The 26094-nt window shown below is 35.0% G+C and overlaps 1 pseudogene; it reads right to left on the bottom strand.

Moving 5' to 3' along the window:
- Positions 1–253: 253 nt before the first annotated feature.
- On the bottom strand, positions 254–10445 carry LOC127561564 (uncharacterized; annotated as a pseudogene).
- Between the last annotated feature and the right edge of the window lie 15649 nt (positions 10446–26094).

The following is a 26094-nucleotide window of genomic DNA, read 5'->3' on the forward strand; positions in this document are numbered from 1 at the left end:
TCTCATTTCTTTTCCCAGTTTTTCTCCTACTTCTCTAATTTGCTTTTTAAAAATCTTTTTTTTAAAGTTTTCCAGGAATTCTTTTGCGGCATGAGTTCAAATTGTATTTTTCCTTGAAGATTCACAGGTAGTCACTCTGACACTATTATTCTCTTCTAAGTTTATGCCTTGATCCTCTCCCATCTCCATATTAACTTTCTACAATCAAAATCTTTTTGTTGTTGTTCTTTGCTCATTTTTTTCCTGCCTTTTTTCACGACTTGATCTTCTTATGTGAGATTTGGACTCTAGGAAAGCACTGTCCCAAGCTTTTTGTGCTGGGGCTCTGGATCTTAATACGAGCGATGAGATTTAGCTGCAGGTCTGCCACAGGGGTGGGCTCTGCACTTGGGTTCTGTGGAAACAAAAGTCTCACTATTGGCTAGCCTGGGATGGGGCTACATTACTAATCAGCAATAAAGTCAGGATTTTAGCTTTTGCTAAGGAATGGGGGAAGAGCAGTTCCTGAAGTGGTTCCTTGCTATACTGTAAAGATTGCTCATGTGTCTAGAAATCAGCTAGCTTCCAAGAGGGAGGGGCCCTATTTGTAGATTGCCCTGGGCTCAGAGCCTTGATGCAGCCCTCCCTGTTGTGAGTCTGTCTCTTAAACCTTGCTCCCTTTCTACCCCAGTAAGACAGATCTCTTGTGCAGGGCTAATAAACTGCTTCCCTGTTTAGAAATCACTTCTGATTGGCTAAGATGTCAGGAAAAGATAATGATGAATGTTGGAGGGGATGTGAGAAAACTGGGACACTAATATATTGTTGGTGGAACTGTGAACAGATCCAGCCATTTTGGAGAGCAATTTGGAACTATTCCCAAAGGGCTATCCATGTGCATACCCTTTGACCCAGCAATGTTTCTTATACCCCCAAAGAGATACTAAAAAAGGGAAAGGGACCTGTATGTGCAAAAATGTTTGTGGTAGCCCTTTTTGTAGTGGCAAAAAACTGGAAATGGGTGGATGCCCATCAATTGGAGAATGGCTGAATAAATTGTGGTATATGAATGTTATGGAATATTTTGGTTCTGTAAGAAAGGACCAGCAGAATGATTTCAAAGAAGCCTGGAGAGACTTACATAAATTGATGCTAAGTGAAATAAGCAGAACCAGGAGATCATTGACCACGGCAACAAGAAGACTATTCCACGATTAATTCTGATGGATGTGGCTCTCTTTAATAATGAGAGTATTCAAACCAGGTCCAGTTGTTCAATGATGAAAGAGCCATCTACACCCAGAAAGAGAACTGTGGGAACTGAATGTGGATGGCAATGTAACAGTCTCACTCTTTTTGGTGTTGTTCGCTTGCATTTTGTTTTCTTATTCGTTTACTTTCTTTTTTTGATTGATTTTTCTTGTGTAGCAAGAAAATTGTATAACTATGTCTATACATATTGGATTTAACATATATTTTTAACATGTTTAATATCCATTGAATTGCTTGCCATTTAGGGGAGGAGGTGGGGAGAAGGAAGAGAAAATCTGAAACACAAGGCTATGCAAAGATCAATGTTGTTAAATTGTGCATATGTTTTGAAAATAAAAAGCCTTGCATTTTTGTTTTTCTTCCCGGGCTATTTATACCTCCTAAATTCAATTCTCCCTGTGCAACAAGAAAGCTGTTCGGTTCTACACATGTATATTGTATCCAGGATATACTGTAACCTATTCAACATGTAAAGGATTGCTTGCCATCTGGGGGAGCGGGTGCAGGGAGGGAGGGGAAAAATCGGAACAGAAGTGAATGCAAGGGATAATGTTGAAAAAAAAAATTACCCTGGCATGAGTTCTATCAACAAAAAGTTATTTTAAAAAAAAAAAAGAAAAGAAAAAGCTTTAAAAATTAAAAAAAATTAAAATAAATAAATAAAATCACTTCTGAGGTGGTTTTCCAGTTATTTAGAGAGAAATTTGGGAAAGCTTCAGAGGATTCCTTTCTTGCTCTTTCATCCTGGCAACAAAAGTCTCAGAATTGTTTTACTTTGCATTGTTATAATCAAGAAAGATGGTGTATTTTTCATAATTGTAGGAAGTACTAAATTTTAGTTAGAGGTCAGTGAAAATAAAGATGTCATATTTTCTCATTCAAGTTCAAATATCCTCTGAAATCTTTCCATGGACCCACAGTTCCCAGTTAAGGAATTCCACCTAGAATGACAGTGCTTTTTTTTTTTTTTTTTTTAATAATAGCTTTTGATTTTCAAAATATGTACAAAGATAGTTTTCAACATTCACCTTGTGTTCCAAATTTTTCTCCCTCCCTCCTCCCACTCCTTCCCCTAGAAAGCAAGTAATATATGTTAAACATGTGCAATTCTTCTATACGTATTTCTACATTTATCATGCTGCACAAGAAAAATCATATCAAAAAGGGGAAAAAATGATAAAGAAAACAAAAAGCAAACAAACAACCAAAAAGGATGAAAGTACTCTATATTGTGATCCATATTCAGGCCTCATAGTCTTCTCTCTGGATGCAGATGACTCTCTCCAACACAAGTCTATTGAAATTTTAAAAATTAAATTAAATTAAATTAAAAATTTAAATTAAAAAAAAAAGTCTATTGAAATTGACCTGAAATCACCTCATTGTTAAAAAGAGCCACATCCATAGGATGATAATTTGAAGAGATGAATTGATTCCCCCAAATAATCTTTTTAGGATAATGAAGCCCCAAGAAAATTTGCTGATTGAGTGATTGGAGAGACAATGAAAGTTTATGAATAATAAATGTTTACTGATTAAGTGACTGATTAATTTTAATTGGCAGAATCAATGTTATTGTGAAAATGATTCCCTAGATCATTGATTCTGTGAAATAAATCAACAATATTCATTGAATGCCTACTGAGCATGGAATAGCTTACTGTTAGCTTATATACAAGAAACCAAAATATCCCCTATATTTAATGAAAATTTTATTATGTTTGAGAAGAAAAGATATATATATGTGTGTGTGTGTGTGTGTGTGTGTGTGTGTGTGTGTATATACATGTGAGATGTCATTAGACCCTTTTCAAGTAATGTAACTACAAGAATCAAATAATATGTAGGTAAAGTTCACTGATTTGGAATTAAAGAGAACAGAAAAGTGGTAAGCCCCTTAAATTCATGAAAAGAATAAAATTGCAGAAAGTAATAAAACTTAAAACAAGTTGTTTATGTTTAAAATGATTTTTAGTCATTACTGCATCTGAGTTCCATAACGTGCCCTAGTAAATCTGTATTTACCCAGGGTGGCACCAGAAACTCCAAACCCCAGAGGAAGAAAAAGAAGCCAGTCATGCAGAGAATAGAATATCCAAATTACTAATATCTCAGAATCTATGAGGCTCAAATTTCTGGAATGTTACCCTTATACATGCTTGAGGCCATTTATGCTAAATGTGCTTGATCTCATTTGTGCTTAAAACTGAATGGGATCAGTACTTTATATATCTGAGAATAGGAGGTCTCCTTGTCTCCAATTATCCTTAGAACCAGAAAGATTTGAGTTTGAATCTTGTCTCTAATTTTTGTGTCAACTTATGTAGGTTCTGATCTATGGCTTGTTTAACTGTAAAATAAGTTTAGGGGCTAGAACTGGCATTTCTTCAATATAGGGAACTCTTAAGTAAGGATATTCTCTCTTCTGATGCATGTATTGTCTGAGAGGAAGGGTTTCTAACTTGGTTTATGTCATGAACCCTTTTGCCAATCTAATAAAACCTATTGATCCCTACTCAGAATATTATTAAATATACAAAATAAGGTATATAATATTATAAAAGGAAACATATTTGAATAGATTATCAGTTTTTGTTTGTTTGTTTTGAGAACACAGATATCAGATTGAGAAATTTGATTTTAGAGAGCACTCTAGTGCTGAGAATTAAGTGAGTTGTCCAGTTCTAGAGCCAACATGTATCTGAAAAAGGATGGTCATTTATATCCTCTGGTCAATTCTTTAGTCATTACGCAGTATTGCCTTTGTTAGTTAGATATCAAAAATAGTATTTATTCTCACAGAGTTGTCAGAGGACTAAATAAGAAAAGGTAAAGATTTTTTTTTTAACCAAGTATGAAACATTTAAAATGTAAGCTATCATTACAATACATAGATCAATCATAGAGCAGTTGAAAGGAAGAGCAAAGGAATGGAAGAAATCAGATTGGAGCCAAGTTTTGGTAGGGAAAAATAGTTGATGGATAGACAGACACAAAATTGGTGAAGTGGAATTAGTTGGGGAGTTGTGGTAGAAATATGAAGAAAAAAAAAGGAAAGGAAAGAACATAAAAGAAACCAGATACTCAGTAATTGTTATGTCCAAATTTAGCTCCAGATGACAGATGAGAAAATGCCTTCCCCTCTTTCTTTGACAAGATGGTACACTAGGTTGATGTGTTGGTCAAAATGGCCCAAGAAGAGTGGGGATGTATTTAGAAACATAAGTGTTATAAAGACAAAAGAACAATAAGAAATTTAAAATAAAATACAAATGTTTAAAAAGAATTAAAGGAGCAGGTTTCTCATTAAAACCATAACTTTAGATATAGCTATAGCCATTTGCTATGGCAACAATAACTTGCCTCAGCCTCAGGTCAGTGGAGAATGAAGGAAATCAAATCTCACAATTTACCTATGGACATATTTATACTACAGAAAAGTTAGCTTAAGTCATCACATTTTCATTCAGCCACTTTAGAAAAATAGGAGACCAGGACCAAGGACAAGAATGGGGATCAGATAGGATGGGAGGAGATGTGATGGAGACAGGTTCTCTCTTGCCCCCAGACTGAACTAGGAAATTGTAGCAGGAGGAGATGATTGGTGCTATAGACAAAGTCAGAGTAGCAATGACAAGCCTGTTCTTTTCCTTTATATAGCTTAGATACCTGTCAAGGCTGTAATTCAGTCCAGGAAAGGACAGCAGACTCCAAGCTGCACATTAACTTCAAAGCATTTTTCATTACACTGGAGACTAATGATTCATCAGCTTAGCTTAGATTCACAAGGTGGATCATAGAATCTTACAATTGGAAAACACCTTAGAGATCATGTTTTCCAACTTCTCATCCTATGAAAATGACTATTCAGAATAGAATTGAAAGTGTATTACTCATCACAGAATCACAGAATGTCAGAGTCAGAAGGAAATAGGATATCTTCCAATGGATCCACGAAAAAGAATCCCTTTTACATTTCTGACGAGAAGTTATCCAGCCTTTGCAGGAGAGCAGGGATATGTTGATAAGTGTTTAAGTATCAGCTATCCAGGGAAAAAAAAGTATGCTGAAAACGCTTTTTTATTTTTGGATGAAATTAGGCTTAAGTGATTTACCCAGGGATATATAACATATAAGTATCTGGGACTGGATTTTGAACTCAGGTTCTCCTAACTCCAAGAGTAGTGCTCTATTTACTGTACCTCCTAGCAGCCACCTTCAACTCACTTATATTTTTATTTTTTTAAATTATTACAGTATTTTATTTTTCCAAATACATACAAAGAGAGCTTTCAACATTTGCCTTTGTATCTTTGCATACTTTTAACTGATGATAAAATAGTATTATCTCTAGGTCTTTCAACATTTTATTGTATTGCCCTGATACAATAGAAATTTCTTCAGGCCAATGTACCTTTATATTTGAGCACCTCAAAATATCAAAAGTAATTAAGGAAAGTTCCCATATTTTTGATAAATATCTCCTATTTCCCTCTTCTCCCCCCATAGACTGCCTACATTAATGAGAACACAAGTCCATTTGAGTGTCTGAGTATGTCAGTTCTTCCTATCCATCATATTGTTCTTCCTGGATATACTCTGGTTTATCAATGTTCTTCCTAAAATGTGGTACCAATGATACCATAAGCAAATTAAGAGAACATGGAATCATTTATCTGTCAGATTTTATAGATAAGAAAAATTTAGGACCAAAGAAAATATAGAGAACATTATAAAATGTAAAATAGATAATTTTGATTTTATAAAATTAAAAAGATCTTGCACAAATAAAACCAATACAATCAAAATGATAAGAAAAGCAGAAAACTGGGGAACATTTTTACAAGTATTTCTGATAAAGGCCCTGTTTCTCAAGTATATAAAAAATGGAGTCAAATTTATAAAAATATAAGTCATTCTACAATTGATAAATGATCTACGTTTATAAACAGGTAGTTTTCAAAGAAATCAAAGCAATCTATAATTATGTGGAAAAAGTGTTCAAAATAATTATCATCAGAAAAATGCAAATTAAAACAATTCTGAGATATACCATCACACCTGTCTGAATGGCTAATACAACAAAAAGGAAAATGTTGGATTTTGGAGGGGATTTGGGAAAACTGGAACACTGATTCTTTGTTGGTGGACTTGTGAAGTAATCTGATCATTCTGGAGAGCAATTTAGAACTATGCCCAAAGGGCTATAAAAATTGCATATTTTTTGATACAGCAATATCATCTCTAGGTCTATATCTGAAAGACATCCCAAAAAAGAGGAAAGTGTCTATTTGTACAGAAATCTTTATAGCAATTCTTTTTGTTGTGTCTAAGAATTGGAAATTAAAGGGATGTCATCAATTGGGGAATGGCTAAACAAGCTATGGTACATGATTGTAATGGAATATTACTGTATTATAAGAAATGACAGGCAGAATTATTTCAGAAAAACTTGGAAAGACATAAATAGCTGCATAGTGAAGAGAATAAAACCAGGAGAATGTTGTACACAGTAATAGCAATATTGTTCATTGAAGAACTGTAATGATTTAGCTGTTCTCAGCAATACAATGATCCAAGACGATCCCAAAGGACTAATGAAGAAGTTTATTATTTTTCTGCAGAAAAAGAACTGATATTGATTGAATATAGACAGAGAGGAATGCTATTTTTCAATTTCTTTCTATATTTTTTTCTTTTATTTGACTCTTGTACAAAATTAGTAATATGGAAATGTTTTACATAATTGCACATGTATAATCTATATTTGGTTGCTTACTGACTCAGGGAAGGACAGAATTTGAAACTCAAAACTTTAAATAAAAATGTCTGGTTATTTTTAAATGTGGTACCCCAGACAAAAGCCAATATTTTAGATGTGCTCTGACTAGGGCAGAGTGTGACTAGGAGGTATGCTGTCAAATCTTGCCTTCCAGATGCTATTCCCTTCTTAACATAGCCTAAGATTGTGTTAAATTTTTTAGCTTTTTCTAAACATTAACACTATCCCATATTCAATATGTAAGTCACTAAAACTGTAGTCAAAGTATTCCAATAATAAGAAGCCTGCTGTTCCTTTCCTTCTTACCTCCACTCCCCAACTAAATCTGAGTACAAAGAAAGCTAGCATTTTTTCACATGACTTGCTATCTAGTCTCATCTTCCATGTACTGTATTTACAAAGATAATTTTAAAAATCTAAGCATTAAGACTTTTCATATCTGCCTATTAAATTTAATTTTATGTCTTGCTTAGTGTGAGAGCTTTAGAGATCTAGAATCAGTCATCTAATGTCCTTGTTATTCCTCCCAATTTGGTATCATAAGCAGTGTGAGAAAATGGCATTTCTGCCTTTATGCAAACCAATGATTAAAAAAATTAATATAAATAGTACAAGGCCCAAGACATTTGTCTGGAATACTCCAGTGAAGACATCCTTCCAAATTGACATTAAACCACTAATGATTATTCTTTTACTAGCTCCAAATCTACCTAACTTTACTATTACTTAGGAATCACTTTATGTTCCATAAAGTTTTATTGTATTTAAAAATGCAAAAACCATTCTTAGTTCTTGGGGCCCATAAAAACAAGCAACAGTGTCATATTTGGCTCTCAGTCCACAGTTTGCTGACCCCTAGTCTAGACTATCTCTCTACCTTAGCCACAAAGATAGCATGCTTTGCTAAAATCTAGATTGCAAGATTTCTAGGAGCAATAACCGTCTCTTATCTTATACATAATGTCAATAAAGCAAGAGTGATGTGCTTGATGACAGTGTGGTGTCTGTTCTGGGACCACATTATGTAAACTCATTCCCTAGTCAACCATGTCAGAAATATGTATGATATGACCATGTAAGAGTGGGTAGATGTAATTCAATTACTGGGGGAAAATATATCAAGAGTGTTTGCCTACCTGATAACAGGGAGAGAATTAATTCAGTTCATAAAAGAAAGCATCATTATTTTAGTTCTTAGTATTGTGCTCTACACATACTTTTCATATTGTACCCATATCTTATATGCAGGTTCTTTGACTCTTAGAGCAGAAACTAGGTATTTGGTATCATTCCTGGGGCTGTATTGATCAAAATCTGATATACTTCCTGTGTTAAGTAAAAAGTAGATTAATTTATGTCTATGTCTAGCAGAGAAAACAAAGTACCAAAAGATAAAAATAATAATAGAAACTACTATTCAGTTGCTGGTAGAGGTGGCCATGGATCACTATTATTCAATCACAATTGATCGATTTCACAAGCCTAACTTGTAGAGACAGATAATTAATGTAAGACAAATAGAAAACAGAGCTGTTTGATTAGTTGTATATGTCTGAAAGAAGGAGCTGAATGGGTAATGAACGTTTTTGTTCATGGACTAGTAAAGGTCACTTTAATCTGTGTGAAAGGCACACCTGTTTGGGTAGGTATTAAGAGGAAAATGAGACAAAACAAATCATGCTTGACTTGAGCTCCATAGGATTTAGAGGAAAGGAATCATAAAGATCATCCCTCTGACTTTATTGGAAGAAACCAGGCCTCAGTGGTTTATATCACTTGTATAAGTTTACTATAAAGGTAATAAATAGAAGAGCCAGGATTCAAACTGAGGCCTCCTGATTCTAAACTGGTAAGTTTCTCAATTATAAAGCAGAGATAATATTGATCATAGATGTCTCACAAAATTGTTGTGAGACTTGGATGCAGTAACCTGTACAAAATGATTTTCTATATGTGTCCATTAAAAACAAGCAGCAAAAATAAATTTAGACTCTTTTCCCATTAAGAAGTAATTTAATTTACCCTTTATTAAATATCTACTACATTCAAATACTTGGGGCAGTAAGATTTGGGAAAAAAAATTGAAACAGTGCCTGCCTTGATGAAGTTTATTTTCTAACAAGGAGAATACAATTTGTATTCAAACAAGTATAGATGTTGTTCAGTTATTCAATTCTGTCCAACTTTTTTTTTTTTTTGATAGCTTTTTATTTACAAGACATATGCACGGGTAATTTTTCAGCATTGACAATTGCAAAACCTTTTGTTCCAATTTTTCCTCTCCTTCCTCTCACCTCCTCCCCCAGATGGCAGGTTGACCAATACATGTTAAATATGTTAAAGTATAAGTTAAATGCAATATATGTATACATGTCCATACAGTTATTTTGCTGTAAAAAAAAGAATCGGACTTTGAAATAGTGTACAATTAATTTGTGAAGGAAATCAAAAATGCAGGCGGACAAAAATAGAGGGATTGGGAACTCTATGTAATGGTTCATAGTCATCTCCCAGAGTTCTTTCACTGGTTCAATTCAATTCATTACTGCTCTATTCTGTCCAACTTTTTGTAACTACATGAACCATAGCCTGTCAAACTCTTTTGTTCTCTCCTATCACTCAGAATCTCTTCAAGTACAAGTTTTCTGGTTCCATAATACTATCTATCTATCTAACTTTCTGTTTTTCCTTTTTTCTTTTTTCCTTCAGTCTTTCCCAACATCATGGTCTTTTCCAAAGAGTCCAGTCTTTTCATTATGTGGACAAAGTAATTAAGCTTAAGCTTCAGTGTTTGACCTTTCAGTGAATAGCCTGCATTAAGTTCTTTAACTAATTTGATCTCCTTGCTGTCCAAGGGACTTTCAAAAGTCTTCTCCAGTGCATCAATTCAAAAGCATCCATTCTATGGTGTTCGGCTTTCCTTATTACTCAAATCTCACAGTCATACATTGCTACTAAAAAAAACCCATAGCTTTGACTATATGGACTTTTGTCAGCAAGATGATCTGCTTTTTAGCATGCTGTCCAGATTTGCAACAGCTTTTCTTCCAAGAAGCAAACATCTTTGTATTTTATAGCTACAGTCACCATCTACAATGATCTTTGAGCCTAAGAATATAAAATCTGACACTGGTTCTATTTTTTTCTCCCTTTATTTGCCAGGAAGTAATGGGACCAGTTGCCAAGATTTTAGGTTTTTTGGGTTTTTTTTTTTTTTTTTTGATGTTAAGTTTCCAGCCAGCTTTGACACTCTCCTCTTTTACCCTCATTAAGAGGCTTTTCAATTCTTCATTGCTATCTGCCATTAGTGTGGTATCATCTGCATACCTGATATCATTGATATTTTTCCTGGCAATCTTAATGACAGCTTTTGATTCATACAGCTTGGCCATTTCCCATGATATACTTTGCATATAAGGTAAATAAATAAGATGACAATCTTATTATTATTATTATTATTATATTCTTTTCCAATTTTAAACCAATCAGTTGTTCCATGTTTGGTTCTAATTGTTACAAGAAAAATTTATATCGGAGAAATGACTAGCAAATTGGGGGATCAGAAAAGGCTTCACAGAGTTGTATTTCAGCTGAGACTTGAAGGAAATAAAGACTCTGAAAGGCAAAGATAAGTGCATTACAGGCTTGGGAGGGCAGGGAAGGGGAGAAAAATAAAAGGGGAGGGTAATGGGATAATGAACCAAAGCAAGAGATATAGGATAATAGGTCAAGAGCTGAAAGAGACCTTCGAAGTCATGATGTCTAGTCCATTAAGCTCAGGGAAATTGCTACAAAGTCACTCTGGCTAAAATGTAGAATTTAATTTCTCTGGAATATCATGGGTTTTTTGTTTTGTTTTGCTTTGTTTTATTTTTGGTGAGATTTTTGGTGAGGCTTTGGTGGTCTTTAATCATAAAGGAAGAATCAAAGTATTGTGATAAGAACATTAGACTTAAGATTGCAGAGACCTAGCCATGAGTCCTGGCTCCATCATAATTAGCTCTGTGATCCTGAGTAAGTGATTTTTGATGTGATCTATGATGTGGGGTTTGGGACCAAATGATGGCAGGCAACAAAAGTTGGGGTTTGGTCATATGAAGAATTCACAATGACCATTCTCTTAGGCAAAAGGTAAATTTATTTGGGGAAGAGGTTACAGACAAAATGACGGGAATAGACACTGGGAATAGTATATATGAAATAGAGTGGGAGAGCATCTGAAAGACAAGTTCCTCAGTGGAATTTATAATTATCCAGTAGAAAAGGAGCATTCCATGTTCTTAGCTGGCAAGATAAATCCTGAAAGGGACTTAGCACCCTAGAAGAGTTAGTTAGCTGTGAGGAAGAGAAGAGGGGTTGGGAAGCATAGTGGAGTTAGGGGAGATGCCACGAGTAATGGGAGAAAGGGAAGGGGAAAGATACCACAAGGCAGAACGCTGTGGTGGGCTGACCCAAAGGAAAGTAACAGCCATGGGATGGCACACAAGTGGGTTTTACAAGGAAAATTTAGCTCAGGGGATTTCTACAGAGGGTGGGTCTCTGCAGTTTGACATAACTTGGATTTCAGACTGGACCACATCCCTAAAGGGTGGGACCAGGAAGCTAAACTGACCTCATCAATTTTAGTTCTCTGAGTCTTAGATTTCTTATCTATAAAATAAAGAGATTAGATTAAAGTATCTCTAAGTTTCTTTTCTTCTACCCTCAATATTCGGTGAATCTCATTTCCAGTTGAAATTTCTAAAAACAAACTTTTCTTAATGAAGAGAACTGGTTTTTAGATAGCAAGTAAAATAGCAATTTTATTTAAACTATTGTAATCCTTACTTAACCTTTAAGACTGAATGTAGTATGAAAGAGGAGCTGACAGTTTTCTAAATTAACCACATAGCTGGATTTGGATTCTGTTTCCAACTTGAATAATGAGTTTCTAAAGTTAAAAAAAAAAAAAAAAAAAAAACCTTTCCACTCCCTATTTAAAGGTTTTCTTTGTATTTTATTGTGTTGAGTCTGATGAGTAGGTCATTATATTCCTATTCATCTGCTTATGCTTTTTCAGAAACTCTTTGATGAAGGTTCTGATAAAGGCCTCATTTCCAAAATATATAGAGAATTGACTCTAATCTATAAGAAATCAAACCATTCTCCAATTGATAAACGGTCAAAGGATATGAACAGACAATTCTCAGACGAAGAAATTGAAACTATTTATAGACATATGAAAATATGCTCCAAATCATTATTAATCAGAGAAATGCAAATGAAGACAACTCTGAGATACCACTACACACCTGTCAGATTGGCTAGAATGACAGGGAAAGATAATGGGGAATGTTGGAGGGGATGTGGGAAAACTGGGACACTGATACATTGTTGGTGGAATTGTGAACACATCCAGCCATTCTGGAGAGCAATTTGGAACTATGCTCAAAAAGTTATCAAACTGTGCATACCCTTTGATCCAGCAGTGCTACTACTGGGCTTATACCCCAAAAAGATACTAAAGAAAGGAAAGGGACCTGTATGTGCCAAAATGTTTGTGGCAGCCCTGTTTGTAGTGGCTAAAAGCTGGAAAATGAAAGGATGTCCATCAATTGGAGAATGGTTGAATAAATTGTGGTATATGAATGTTATGGAATATTATTGTTCTGTAAGGAATGATCAGCAGGATGAATACAGAGAGGACTGGCGAGACTTACATGAACTGATGCTGAGTGAAATGAGCAGAACCAGGAGATCATTATATTTTTTTTTCGATACTGTATGAGGATGTATTCTGATGGAAGTGGATCTCTTCGATAAAGAGAGCCTTAATTGATCAAAGATGGACAGAAGCAGCTACACCCAGAGAAAGAACACTGAGAAATGAATATAAACTGCTTGCATTTTTGTTTTTCTTCCCGGGTTATTTTTACCTTCTGAATCCAATTCTCCCTGTGCAACAAGAAAACTGTTCGGTTCTGCACACATATATTGTATCTAGGATATACTGCAACCCATTCAACATGTAAAGGACGGCTTGCCATCTGGGGGAAGGGGTGAAGGGAGGGAGGGGAAAAATCGGAACAGAAGTGAATGCAAGGGATAATGCTGTAAAAAATTACCCTGGCATGCGTTCTATCAATAAAAACTTATTAAAAAAAAAAAAGAAAGAAACTCTTTGATGCAATAAGCTACAAAATCACATAAATAATGCAATAGTATTTTGCTGGGTGGATGCACATCTAAACACTAATACCAATAGCAACTTAAATTGATATAGTACTTTATGATTTACAAAGGGCTCCATATTTTTAAGATCACTGTGATCTGATATATAATTATTCAAAATTCATCTAAAAACTTGAAAGTTAAAGTAGTAACAAACTTCCCTATCTCTTACTTTTTTATGAGTTTCAACCACAACTTTAATGTTGTTTGTAGTCATGTTTTAAAAAAAAAGCCTCAGATAAGTTTTTACTCCCAATTACCAAACTGAAGTGATTCTATCCAGCACACAATGAGCCCTGGACTCCTGAATTAGTGCCGTTCTATTCAAAAAGGCTTTCAAACAGATCACAGGAAATCTGGAGCACCCTAGTTTTCCCCAGGTTTAACTGCAACTCTCTGTAAGTGCTAGGTCTTTGCCCTCCTAGCTTACAAAGAAGCCCTCACTCTGAGAAGCCTATTAAAGAGGCTTGCTTTCTCAGAACTGCTTTGACAAGGAGGGTTTATACCTCTTTAGGTCGGAGTGACTCTGAATTCCATTTGCTGAGAGTGGCTTAACCTGTTCTTCTGCTTATGAGGTTGGCTCCTGGAGAGGTTTTCTATTTGTTTATTTTTTCAGTAGTAGCTTAGGTAAGAGACTACTTGTTACCATATCCCCTGTAACGATCTGTCTTTTTTTTTTTTTTTTTTTTGGTTTGTTTTTGTTCTTTGTGTGTTTGGGGGGAGAGGAGAGCGGGTGGTTTGGGGTTTGTTTTGCTTTGGATTCGTTTTTTGTGTGTCAATTTGGCCATTTCTTCCACCATTGTAACTATTCTAGAACTTGATCTCCACCAGTTATGAAGCCTAAAAAATTCAACACCTTGATTACTATCAATCTTTCCAAACAAGACTGGTCTTCAAATTAAAAGTATAAAATTTATGGTTGCAGAGTCTATTCTCAACAATTTGCTGGTTTATTAAAAGCACCAAAAAAACCTTCCTATCTTACTAAGACCAACTAATTCAGATGCTACCTCATTCATGAAGTGATTGCTGAGCCTGGCGATTGGAAACAAGTTTTCCTTCTTTTGTGATCCCATAGCACTTGGTTATTTACTTCTTAAAGCAACAGATTCTAATTTGCATTATAATATGTGCCTTATTGGTATAGCCTACAAAAACTCAGAATTGCCATAATGTCATGGAACTTGGAACTGGAAGACACCGCAGAGATTTTTTTGTCTAAACTCTATCATTTTTGCACATGAGTAAATTTATACATGAGCTATGAAGTGTCTGATCCAAAGTAATATAAGTTTTAATAAGCAGAAGAGTTGAAATTTTAATCACGGTCTTCTGGTTCCAAATCAAGTGCTCTATTCACTATCCAGTATTGTCAAACTAATCCCTGATTGCTGTATATTGATTTAGAAAACCACAAATCAACATCATCCATGTTGTACTGTATTTTTATTTATTTTGTTTAAGATTTCCCAATTATATTTTTAATCCAGTTTGTAGTCTGACTGCCACAAATTTTGTGACTTCTAGCTAATTGAGGTAGGTTTTGAAAATTAGGCTTCAGAAGGAATGCTGGGCCTAAGCAGATTGTTTTATGATCAGTCTGGTACTTCAGCTTCAGAGCTAGAACTCAGTGAGATGCTTGTATATTATCTAATAATTAGAAGTTTACTTAGCCATAGCATGGAAAGGAGATTTACCAAGTAAACATCATTGATTCACTTGATTACTGTTTTCCTACTTCTGTATTGGCTACACTCATCTGCCTTTTTAATAATTTAATTTAATAATTAAAAAGCCTGGGAGAAAGATTTCTAACTTCTCTTGTGCTCATTTAGGCCACTGGGAAGTGGTCCCACATGTCAATGGTTTATCTTCAGTCCCTTGACACAATAAGTCCTCCAAAATATTTCAATACTTTAAAGCTTTTTATTTTCAAAACATATGCATAGATAATTTTCTTTTTGTTTAATTTTCTTTTTTTTTCTTTTTGCTGAGGCAATTGGGATTGAGTTGTCCAGGGTCACACAGTCAGGAAGTATTAAATGTCTGAGACCAGATTTGAACTCAGATCCTCCTAACTTCAGGGCTGGTGCTCTATCCATCACATCAACTAGCTACCCCCATAGATAATTTTCAATATTCACCCTTGCAAAACCTTGTATTTCAAATTTTTTCCTCCCTCTCCTAGATGGCAAACAATCCAATATATGCTAAACAAGTGCAATTCTTCTATACATATTTCTACAATTATCATGTTGCAGAAGAAAAAGCAGATCAAAAAGGAAAAAAATGAGAAGGAAAACAAAAAGCAAACAACCCAAAAAGTGAAAATACTATGTTGTGATCCACACTCAGTCCCTACAATCCTCTCTCTGGGTGCAGATGGCTCTCTTCTATTTCAATATCTTTTTCAGAAAAATCATCCTAGCCTTAGTAGAGTTAAGGCCTTAGGATTTTGCTTCTACAACAGAAGTCATTCCCATTTTCTCTGAGGAAGATTTGGATTGAGGACCCTAACATATAAAAGTGTAACTGTCACAAATATTACATATCATAGCACATAGTTCAAATTTTATTTCTGAACTTTAAGACCCAGAATTATATATTAAACAGGTAAAAACAAATTAGTCATCAAAAGAGAAATAATTAAACCAATTGGTCAACAATTCGTCTACAAACAATTGGTTCAACAAATCCTACAAATATGACATGTAAAGCAATATATCATTCAAATTAGTGTATAAACCTCTCTAAAGAGGCATTCTATAGCCACAATTTACCACTGACTTTTTGTTTTTTTCACCAGAGGGATATATAATGACATTTTAACTTCAGACAATCTGTATAAATATGGGATCCAATGAGAATTGAAGCCTGCTCTCCTCTCTTTGTTGGAAAGGAGAGATTACTGTGTGTACTGGAAAGAGCATTGGGTTTGTTATTAGAAGACCTGGGTTCAGTTATGGAATATTATTGTTCTGTAAGGACTGACCAGCAAGATGAATACAGAGAGGACTGGCAAGACTTACATGAACTGATGCTGAGTGAAATGAGCAGAACCAGGAGATCATTATATACCTCAACAATGATACTGTTTGAGGATGTATTCTGATGGAAGTGGATCTCTTTGATAAAGAAAGCTAATTCAGTTCCAATTGATCAAGGATGGACAGAAGCAGCTATACCCAAAGAAAGAACACTGGGAAATGAATATAAACTGCTTGCATTTTTGTTTTTCTTCCTGGGTTATTTATACCTTCTGAATCCAATTCTCCCTGTGCAACAAGAAAACTGTTTGGTTCTGCACACATATATTGTATCTAAGATATACTGTAACCTATTCAACATGTAAAGGACTGCTTGCCATCTGGGGGAGGGGGTGGAGGGAGGGAAGGGAAAAATTGGAACAGAAGTGAGTGCAAGGGATAATGCTGTAAAAAATTACCCTGGCATGGGTTCTGTCAATAAAAAGTTATTTAAAAAAAAAAAGAAGAAGAAGAAGACCTGGGTTCAAACCCTACCTCCTCAATTTATTATCTTTGTGACTTTGGGTAAGTTGTTTTGTTTTGTTTTGCTTTTCAGTCAGTTCTCAGTATCCTCAATGAAGGAATTGGATTAGATAATCTTTGTGGTCTGTTCCAATTTGCTCTGAGGTTCTTTGATTCTCTGACCAGTAAATACAAATACCCCTCTATTACTATTTTACTGACTTTCATCAGAATCTTTATTTTTCTTTTGCTAGCAGCTAGAAGAAAAAATGAATTTTTGAACTCCAGAAAGTAATTATAAGAATTTTTGGCTGAAACAAACATTGGTAAAGTTCCTTAATGAAAACAGTTCCCAAAGAAGAAAAACTAAGCTGGAAGGTATTCATAATTTATGAAAGAAAATATCCAAGTATAACCTTCCAATAACTTTAGCTCTCAGGGTATTCTTACTCAATGTCTTGACAGTAGACCCCAAGCCTAATGCTAGTTCAAAAACTTTTCCATTTCCCAACTTCCATTGCTACTACAGAATCATGGAATCTTATATTCTTAGAGCTGAAAGGAACCTCAGAAGTCACCTAATCCAGTCCTACCACAATATGAATCCCATGAACTGCATACCTGAGTGGTCATTACCCTCCCATGATGGAGGGGTAACCCCATTAGCCTTTGATGTATACAATCCTGTTTTTTGATAGCTTGAATTATTAAGAAGTTTTTCCTTGTGTCCAGACAAAATCCACTTCCCTGTAACTCTCAACTTTTGGTCACACTTCTGCCCTCTGGAGATAACACGAAAATATTTAATATCTCTTCCACATCCTAAAGTAGAAAAATCACTGAGTTGGAATCAAAGGGTCTAAGTTCAACAACTGTCTCTTAGTCTTAATGAACATGAAAATGCTGCTCCGGCCTAAATCACACAAGTGTAATAAGAAATAATTTCTTTGAGGAGGGAAAGGGACCCACATGTGCAAAAATGTTTGTGGCAGCCCTTTTTGTAGAGACAAGAAACTGGAAACTAAATGAATGCTCATCAGTTGGAGAATGGCTGAATAAATTGTGGTATGTAAATGTTATGGAATTGTATTGTTCCTTAAGAAACAATCAACAGGATGATTTCAGAGAGGCCTAGAGAGACTTACATAAACTGATGCTAAGTGAAATGAGCAGAATCAGGAGATCATTATACATGGCAACAACAAGACTATAAGATGATCAGTTCTGATGGATGTGACTCTCTTCAACACTGAGATGATTCAAAACAGTTCTGCTTGTTCAGTGATGAAGAGAGCCATCAACACCCAGAGAGACAACCATGGGAACTGAATATGGACCACAGCATAGCATTCTGTTGTAGTTTGCTTACATTTTGTCTTCTTTCTCAGTTGTTTTTTTTCCTTCCTTCTTGATCTGATTTTCCTTGTGCAGCAAATTAACTGTATAAATATGTATACATATATTGAATTTGACAGATATTTTAACATAGTTAATGTATTAGACTACCTGCAAGCTAGGGGAAGGGATGGGGGAAAGTAGGTGAAAATTTGGAACAGTAGGTTTTGCAAGGGTCACTGCTGAAAAATTAACCATGCATATATTTTGTAAATAAAAAGCTTTAATTAAAAAAAAAAAAAAAAAGAAATAATTTCTTTGAAGCAGAATTCTTACCTGCATGAAGTACGTTTGCTATTATGGTACATTCTCAAATGCTCAGGGGCAGACCACAGAGCCAGCTCTCTCTGTTACTATCCTTCATTTGCTCAGCCTTTGAGGCATTTCCTGGCTCTTTGGGATCTTCAATAGAGGCTGAGTAGACAAAATAAAATAATAAGAAAACATAACCATAAATCCCTGGTAGGTGGCCATGTAAGATAAAAGTGGAAAGGAAAAAAAATGTGGGGGATGGGGAGGGATGGAGAGAAAGGTGGAGAAACAGATCTAGCCAGAAAGAAATGAACCATCCTTGAAGTAATTATAATGGTCAAGTTAAAAAATATATCAAATTTCTCTCTAGACATTTGTACATTAATTCTCCATTGGGCAAAGTATATATTAAATTAAAAAGTAGAAATAATCTTCATTCAACCACACATTGAATTACTTGCTTGAAACTTGAAAGGTATCCAAAGTCCTTAAAAACTAAAGTAGATTCAGCTCCTTAAGAAGTAAGTATGGTGTTTCAGATGTTCTAGATCAAGTTTGTCAAAACTTTTCCAAAGGTCAAAATAGGTCATGTTAAGAAAGCAAAATAACAATTTTATGGACATTCCAACTTTCAGATGACCTTCATATCAGGATTATCATCCAATCCAATTATGATGATGTCACACTAATTACATATTTCCTTTTTATTTAGATATTTACTCCTCCAAAGAAATGCTTTTTCAGCATCTTTCAGTTAAAATCTCATCTCTTTACAAAATATTTGTTCAAACTAAGGACTAAATATACTTGAAATAGTACATACAAATTAATATGAGTTTACTTCAGAATAATTCAAGATATATTAAGTACCCATTATGTACAAGGCATGGTGTTAGTCATGGGGTGTAAGTCTCATCTTAGATCTATATTTTAGGTCAATTCCATTGAAAGTTGCTAATATATCTAGGTTCCAATTAGTGTAAACAATGAAAAACCTAAAGTGCCCTGTATATTGAAATGAGCACTATTTAAAGTTATGATCATGTAAAATATGCTCATTGGTTCCAGTTCAAATGAAATATATAGTGTGAAGTGAAATAATGTACCTACTTCAGGGAATTCATAAATTCATACTAATAGAGATTTAGCTGAATTTTATATTTATTTATGATCAACATTAAGATCTACTGTTCTCTTTTTTAAATTTAACTTTAATTTTATTTTCAAACAGAGATCAACCTTCTTTCCCCCCCAACCTATAACTCCCCTTCCTTTCCCCCCTATTGAGAATTCAAAAGAAACAAAACTCCTATTATAAACATGTATAATTAAGCAAAACAAAATTTTTCATTGGCTGTATTTTAAACACATACATACACATATCTGTGTGTATATGTATATGCTGTATATATGTACATATATATGTGTGTATATGTATGTACACACACAAACATACACATTCTGAGTCCATCACCTCTCTTTCAAAAGGTGGTCAACATATTTCATTATGAATCCTTAGAAATTGTGCTAAGCACTGAGGATATAAAAACAATAAATGAAATAATCCTTTCTCTCAAGGAACTTGTGTTAGAAAAGGAAGATGCAATAAGAATATATACAAATATACACAGAATAAATATAAAGAGAATATATACAAATAAATATAAATAGTAGAGGTGTTCTGTATGTGAGAGGTAGTATTTGTGCAGCGTTATGAAGGAAAAGAGGGATTCTGTGAGATAGAAGTTCATTCCAGATATGAAGAATAACCAGGGAAATGACATTGAGACAAGAGATAGAGCATCCTGTATAAGGAACTGAGAAAAGAACAGGTTAGCCAGATCCCAGAATTCTGAAGGAGGAACAATATTTAACAAAGTTGGAAATATTGGTTGGGGTAAAGTTTTAGAGAGCTTTCAAAGTTAAATAGAGCAGTTCACCTTTGATCCTAGAGGTAACAGAGAGTCCCTGGGATTTATGAAATCGAGAAGTACTATAGTCAGATCCACCATTAAGGAAAATCACTGTGGCAGCAGAATATAGGATGGACTGAATTGGGGAAAACTTTAGAGAGTAAGATCAATTAGGGCATTTTTGCAATAGCCTAGGCAAGATCTTATTAGGACCTAAAGTAAGGTATTAGCTAGGTGATTAATGAGAAACTTCAGATGTGAGAGATGTTGTGGAGGTAGAAATGGCAAGTTTGGACAATTACTTAAATATGTTGGGATCAAGGAGAATGAGAATTCAAGGACATTGCCAAGGTTATTAACCTGGGAAACTGCCTTTGTCAAAAATAGGAAATATAATGAGCTCTACTTTAGACATATTGATTTTGAGATGTTTCTAGGACATCCAATTTGGAATGCCCAAAATGCAATTCGCAATATCCAGTTGAAGTTCAATTGAAAAGTTGAGGCTGTGGGAATCATAGGCAAAAGGTATGGGAATCATAGGCAAAAAGGTGATAATTAGTCCAGGGAAGTTACCGAGGCCATCAAAACAAAGAACATGGAAACAAAAGGAAACCTAGGACAGAGCTTTGTGATCAACTAGATAATGAACTAGAAAAAGGAGCAGTTAAGTAAAATAATAAGCAGAAGAGAGAAATAGCATGAACATTCAATTTTTCAGTCTCCTTAAATCCCATGACCTGTTCCTTCATTTAATTTCATGTACTTACTAGGTATGGCCAACACAATTGGATCTCACCATTACTAATGTGTTCTACTTCCTAAGTAAAAACTGACAATCTTCTCTCTCTCCCCATAACCACTATCATTCCATTTCTCCTTATATCTCATCTGTTCTTCATTCATTCTTGGTCTTCATAGACACCTCCATTTCCTCCACTTTCTAGTACTGTGCTGCTTGTAGTTCTTGAACTTGACACTCCATCTTCCATTTCTATGCCTTCACAATGCTCTGCTCTCTCACCTTCATCTCATAATTTCCCTAGCTTTCTTCATAAATCCTACTTTCCCAGAAAGCATTTCCTGATCCTTTTTGATTGCCTTTGTATATTTTGTACAGAACTTGTGTACATATTGCATATTATTACATGTTTTCTCCTCCTTCAGAAATGTACACTTTGAGAGTAGAGACTATGGAATTTTGGTAGGTTTTGATAGGGATGTGTTTTCTTTGTATATCCAGTGCTTAGCACAATGCTTGGAACATAATATGTGTTTAATAAAAGCTCATTGGCTGAGTGAACATTACCCCCACGCTGACTTCCCTTCCCTTCCTCTCCAACCAAGACCCAAAAAAGAGCCACTCCCCCTCTACATTATTCTCTATTAACAAATCCCTTGCCTTCTTCTATTGCTACTCATCCTCTTGTTAAACCTAAGCCCTGGATAATTCCCACTACTGAATAGATCCAGAGGAAGTCATTATAGCCATCTATCCTAATTGGATATATTATAAATCATGTTATCTTTATTCAGGTGGTCTCTCACCGCAGTAAGATAATTTTATTCTTCACTAAATAATTCCCATCTCACTCTTTAAACCTTCTCATCTCTCACTTCTCTCTACCCTATTTCTTTCAAATTTATTTTTTTCAAATTTTTCAAAATTATTTCTTACTTTACTTAAAAAAAAAAAGAAAGAAAAAGAAAAAAGAAAATAATTGACAGTTACATTTGACATGAGCCTTCTTGTTTCCCTTTCTTTTCATCTAAAAACCTCTTGGCATCTCTTTCTCTCAGTTTCTAACAATGAGATGTTCCTTCTCCTTGCCTTGACCATCTCTTCTATGTGGGCTTCTAATCCCAGACACTCCAGAAGATTGCACCTACAATCCCCGCTCTCTCTAATAGTCAGCTTCTCCCTTCTATTGGCTTCTTCGCTGTTACCTCCACCCAGGCTTAATTTTCTTTCATTATAAAAACAAAAATCACTTGATTCTACTATCTTCTCAAGTTATAGTCCCATATACGCTCTTCCTTCCTCAGCTAAACTCATATATATATATATATATATATATATATAATATATATATATACCTGTCTACATTTTCTGTCTCCACTTCCTTTTTTTCCCATCACTCTTCAACCCTCTACAATTTGGTTTTTAAACTCATCAGTCATCTAAAATAGCAAAATTTGCAATGATCTCTTAATTGCTGCACCTTATGGTCTTTTTAAAATCCTGTCTTGACCCATCTGCTTCATTTAACCCTATTGGCCACTTCCTCCTATTGCCTTCCTTAGGCTTTTCTGAAACTAGTCTCTCTTAGTTCAACTTCTCTTCCTACTTATCAGGTATTTCTCTCCAATGCATTGAAAGAACTAAGTTAATAAAATGTTTTGAGATCATAGGATAAAAATCTCTGTAGAAAGACTAAATAGTATCATTAATCAATCATCTTGGGATGTCACTTGGTATTATAAATATAGTACCTTGATTAATTGATCAATCCTTATAGTATCTCCATGTCAGTAAATGCCAATTACAGCTATATCTACTTGTAGCACCAACCATAATGATTTATCAATTCAAATCAAACAACTGACTGATTTGAATTAGTATAATTGAGCTTTCTTAACCTAACAGACTAATTCTTTTGATTTAGTCACTAAAATGGCTATTGCTATTTTAGGTCATGTAGACAGTATGTCCATGCCTATGAGTAAATGAGGTACAAGGAAGATAAGTGCTTCTGTAGTTAATTAATCAATCAACAAAAATGTATTTAGTGACTACTATGTGCTAAGTACTGTGCAAAGAGCTGGGATTCAAAGATAAATTAAGTCTCTTCTCTCAAGATGTTTATATTCTATAAAGAAGAAATAATATATACATATATAATAAATACCAAATAGATATAAGGTATTTAAATGTAAGGTAGTTAGGAAAGGAGAGCACTAGCAGTTAGGGACTCAGAAAAAGCCTCCTATATCTTTAAATCTTCTGAATCTTTAAAAAAAAAAAAAAAAGGGAGATGCTATGAGGCAGGAGTGAAGAAATCGCATATTCCAAGTATGAGGAACATCCAGTGTAAAAATACAGAGGCAGAAAATGGAATATCATGTAGGAGAACTAGAAAGAAGTTCTATTTGACAAGACTACAGAGAATAAAAATTTATATAACTAGTCTGAAAAGATGGGTTGGGCCCAAATTGTGAGGGACTTCCAGAGTTACAGATGAATTAATATTTTGTCTCAGAGGCATTAGTTATAACAAAGCATTTATCTGGCAAATATTTGTCTGAATGAATGCTTTCTAACAAAATACTGAAATGACAACAAGGTCGATGCCCATCCAAACTAGGCCTTCCTTATCTCTGCCCTCTCGAAATCATATTGGTTCTAAAATAAAGCAGGGTGGGCCCATGAAGATAGAGATAATAATTATCTAATTTAGCATGGTTCAGAATGATTAATCTGATCCTACAAGGAGATGTTATGGGCCAGAACTTGAAACAAGGTACTAAGTGAAATGAATCAATATGACCTTTCAGAAGTAGCCTAAAGCAGACCCTTATCATTCTGGTGATTCCTCTGGTAGAGCCAGGATCTAATAATTCTGCTACCAAAGAAAAGTGCAATTGGAGGTGGGAGATACAGTGCAGGAGATGGTTTCTTCAACTACTACTTGGCACAGGGCTACCATATTCCTAAACTATCTAACTCTCCAGATCAATGTAGGAAAAAACCTTCCCTAAGCTCCTGATGGTCAGGAAACTGCTTTCAAGGCTTCTTCTTTTCCTTGACCTGCTCCTCTCCTGAGATAGAACAAAATCCAGAAAACTATACTCCAGAAAAACAAGGTCCTTGAAAGATCTTCTCTTTGTGAGCAGAAAGTAGTTCAGAGGACCTTACCCTATAGCATTACTCATCCTTGGACAGTTCAGAAACTCTACTATTCTCTGACTGATGCTATTCCTGGTGGGGAGGGTCAACTATTATGTAACCTACTGATGCAACTAAAGTTCTCTGGGCCTTATCATCTGACCCTCTGCTGCATCATTAGGACTTCTAGACTTTTCCATCTACTCTACAGCTGATCTTTCTTTTCCATATTTGTTCTCCCAATTAAAATGTGAGATTCTTAATAGAGACTATCTAGTAGGCTTTTCTATTTCTATCACCAGTACTTAGCACAGAAACTTAATAAATGATGTCCCCTCCCTCCCTTCTTCTTTTCCTCCCTTTATCCGTTCCTACTTTTTTCCTTTCCTTTCCTTTTCTTCCTTCCTTCCTTTCTTTCTTCCTTCCTTCTTTCCTTCCTTCCTTCCTTCCTTCCTTCCTTCCTTCCTTCCTTCCTTCCTTCCTTCCTTCCTTGCTTCCTTCCTTCCTTTCTTCCTTCTTCCTTCCTTTCTTCTTTTCTTCCTTCCTTTTTTATTGCTTATCCTGGGATAAACCTATGAGAAATCTAGAGTCTCCCTTCTCTTCACCAAAACAAAATATCATGGTAAGGCAGAAGTACTCCACTCTGTAAGACAAAACTCAATTTCTTTCCTCTCTTTCACCTATCACAGCCATCTCCTCCATCTCCTCAAGAGAGAAAATGCTAATCATCAGCCATTCAGATTTGTCTACTAGAGGCAGAATTCATTTACTTATTTATTCTAATGCATATATCTAGTTGTAGTTTCTTTGAGTTTAAAATACCCATGGCAAAGCCAGTGATGCAGTGGATGGAGTAGTTGGCCCAGAGTTAGCAAGACTCATCTTCCTGAGTTGAGATTTGGCATCAGACATTTACTAGAGACCCTGAGCAAGTTACTTCTATCTGACTGTCTCAGTCCTCATCTATAAAATGAGCTGGAGAAAGAAATGGCAAACCACTCCTGTATCTTTACCAAAACAAAAACAAAACCAAAAAAACCCAAGTGGGATCACAAAGAATCTGAAGTATTTGAACAACAACTGCATCCATTTTCCCCAATTCCACACCATTTTCTTTCCAAAAGTGAAAGTTCTACTCTGAGCAGATTTTCATTTTGAGGATGTAGGGTACTGGTTTCATTAACCAATTTATCTAATTCAAAAATATTTTTAAAAATATTTTCAGTATACGAGGCAGGAAAAGCTCTATTGATTCTATTGTTAAGTGTCTGGGTTTGCCAGACAAGAGTATCTTCCTGAAGCCACAGACTGCATGTCCTAAGGGCTATAACAACATCCAGTTATTTGTGTTTGAAAATTTAGATCTAGTTTGGAGCCTCAACCTTCACTGGTCTGAATTGTATCTTACATTTGGTAGTTAGTTTTCTCATGCGTATCTGCTCTCAGATAAGTAATGGGGCTGCTATGGGGAAGAAGGGAAAATCAAGGGCCCTACCCTGCTGCTAGGAACCTGAGTCTTCATTGGCTGTGTTTGCTAGTAGGTGTCCACACCTTAAATGTGATTTTGTTGTTGTTGAGGAAAAGAACTGCTAGAAAAAAAGGTAGTCACTTAACATACTAAGTTAATATTTACTTACTTATTCTGAATTTACACATATATATGCATATGAATATGTATAGAATATGTTCATGCTGTGAGGCAGTCTTAGATTTATTAAATATCCTGTACAAAATGTTCTTTAAAGTTTGCGTGTGTGTGTGTGTGTGTGTGTGTGTGTGTGTGTGTGTGTAGTCATATGAAGCATTACTGTCTTTCCTAGCTTCCTTTAAAACCCAACTAAAATCCCTTATTTTATTGGAAGCTTTTCTTAACTCCTGTTAATCAAGTATCTTCCCTTTATTATTTCCTATTTATCT

This window comes from Antechinus flavipes, chromosome 4 (assembly GCF_016432865.1).
Source record: "Antechinus flavipes isolate AdamAnt ecotype Samford, QLD, Australia chromosome 4, AdamAnt_v2, whole genome shotgun sequence".
Lineage (NCBI taxonomy): Eukaryota > Metazoa > Chordata > Mammalia > Dasyuromorphia > Dasyuridae > Antechinus > Antechinus flavipes.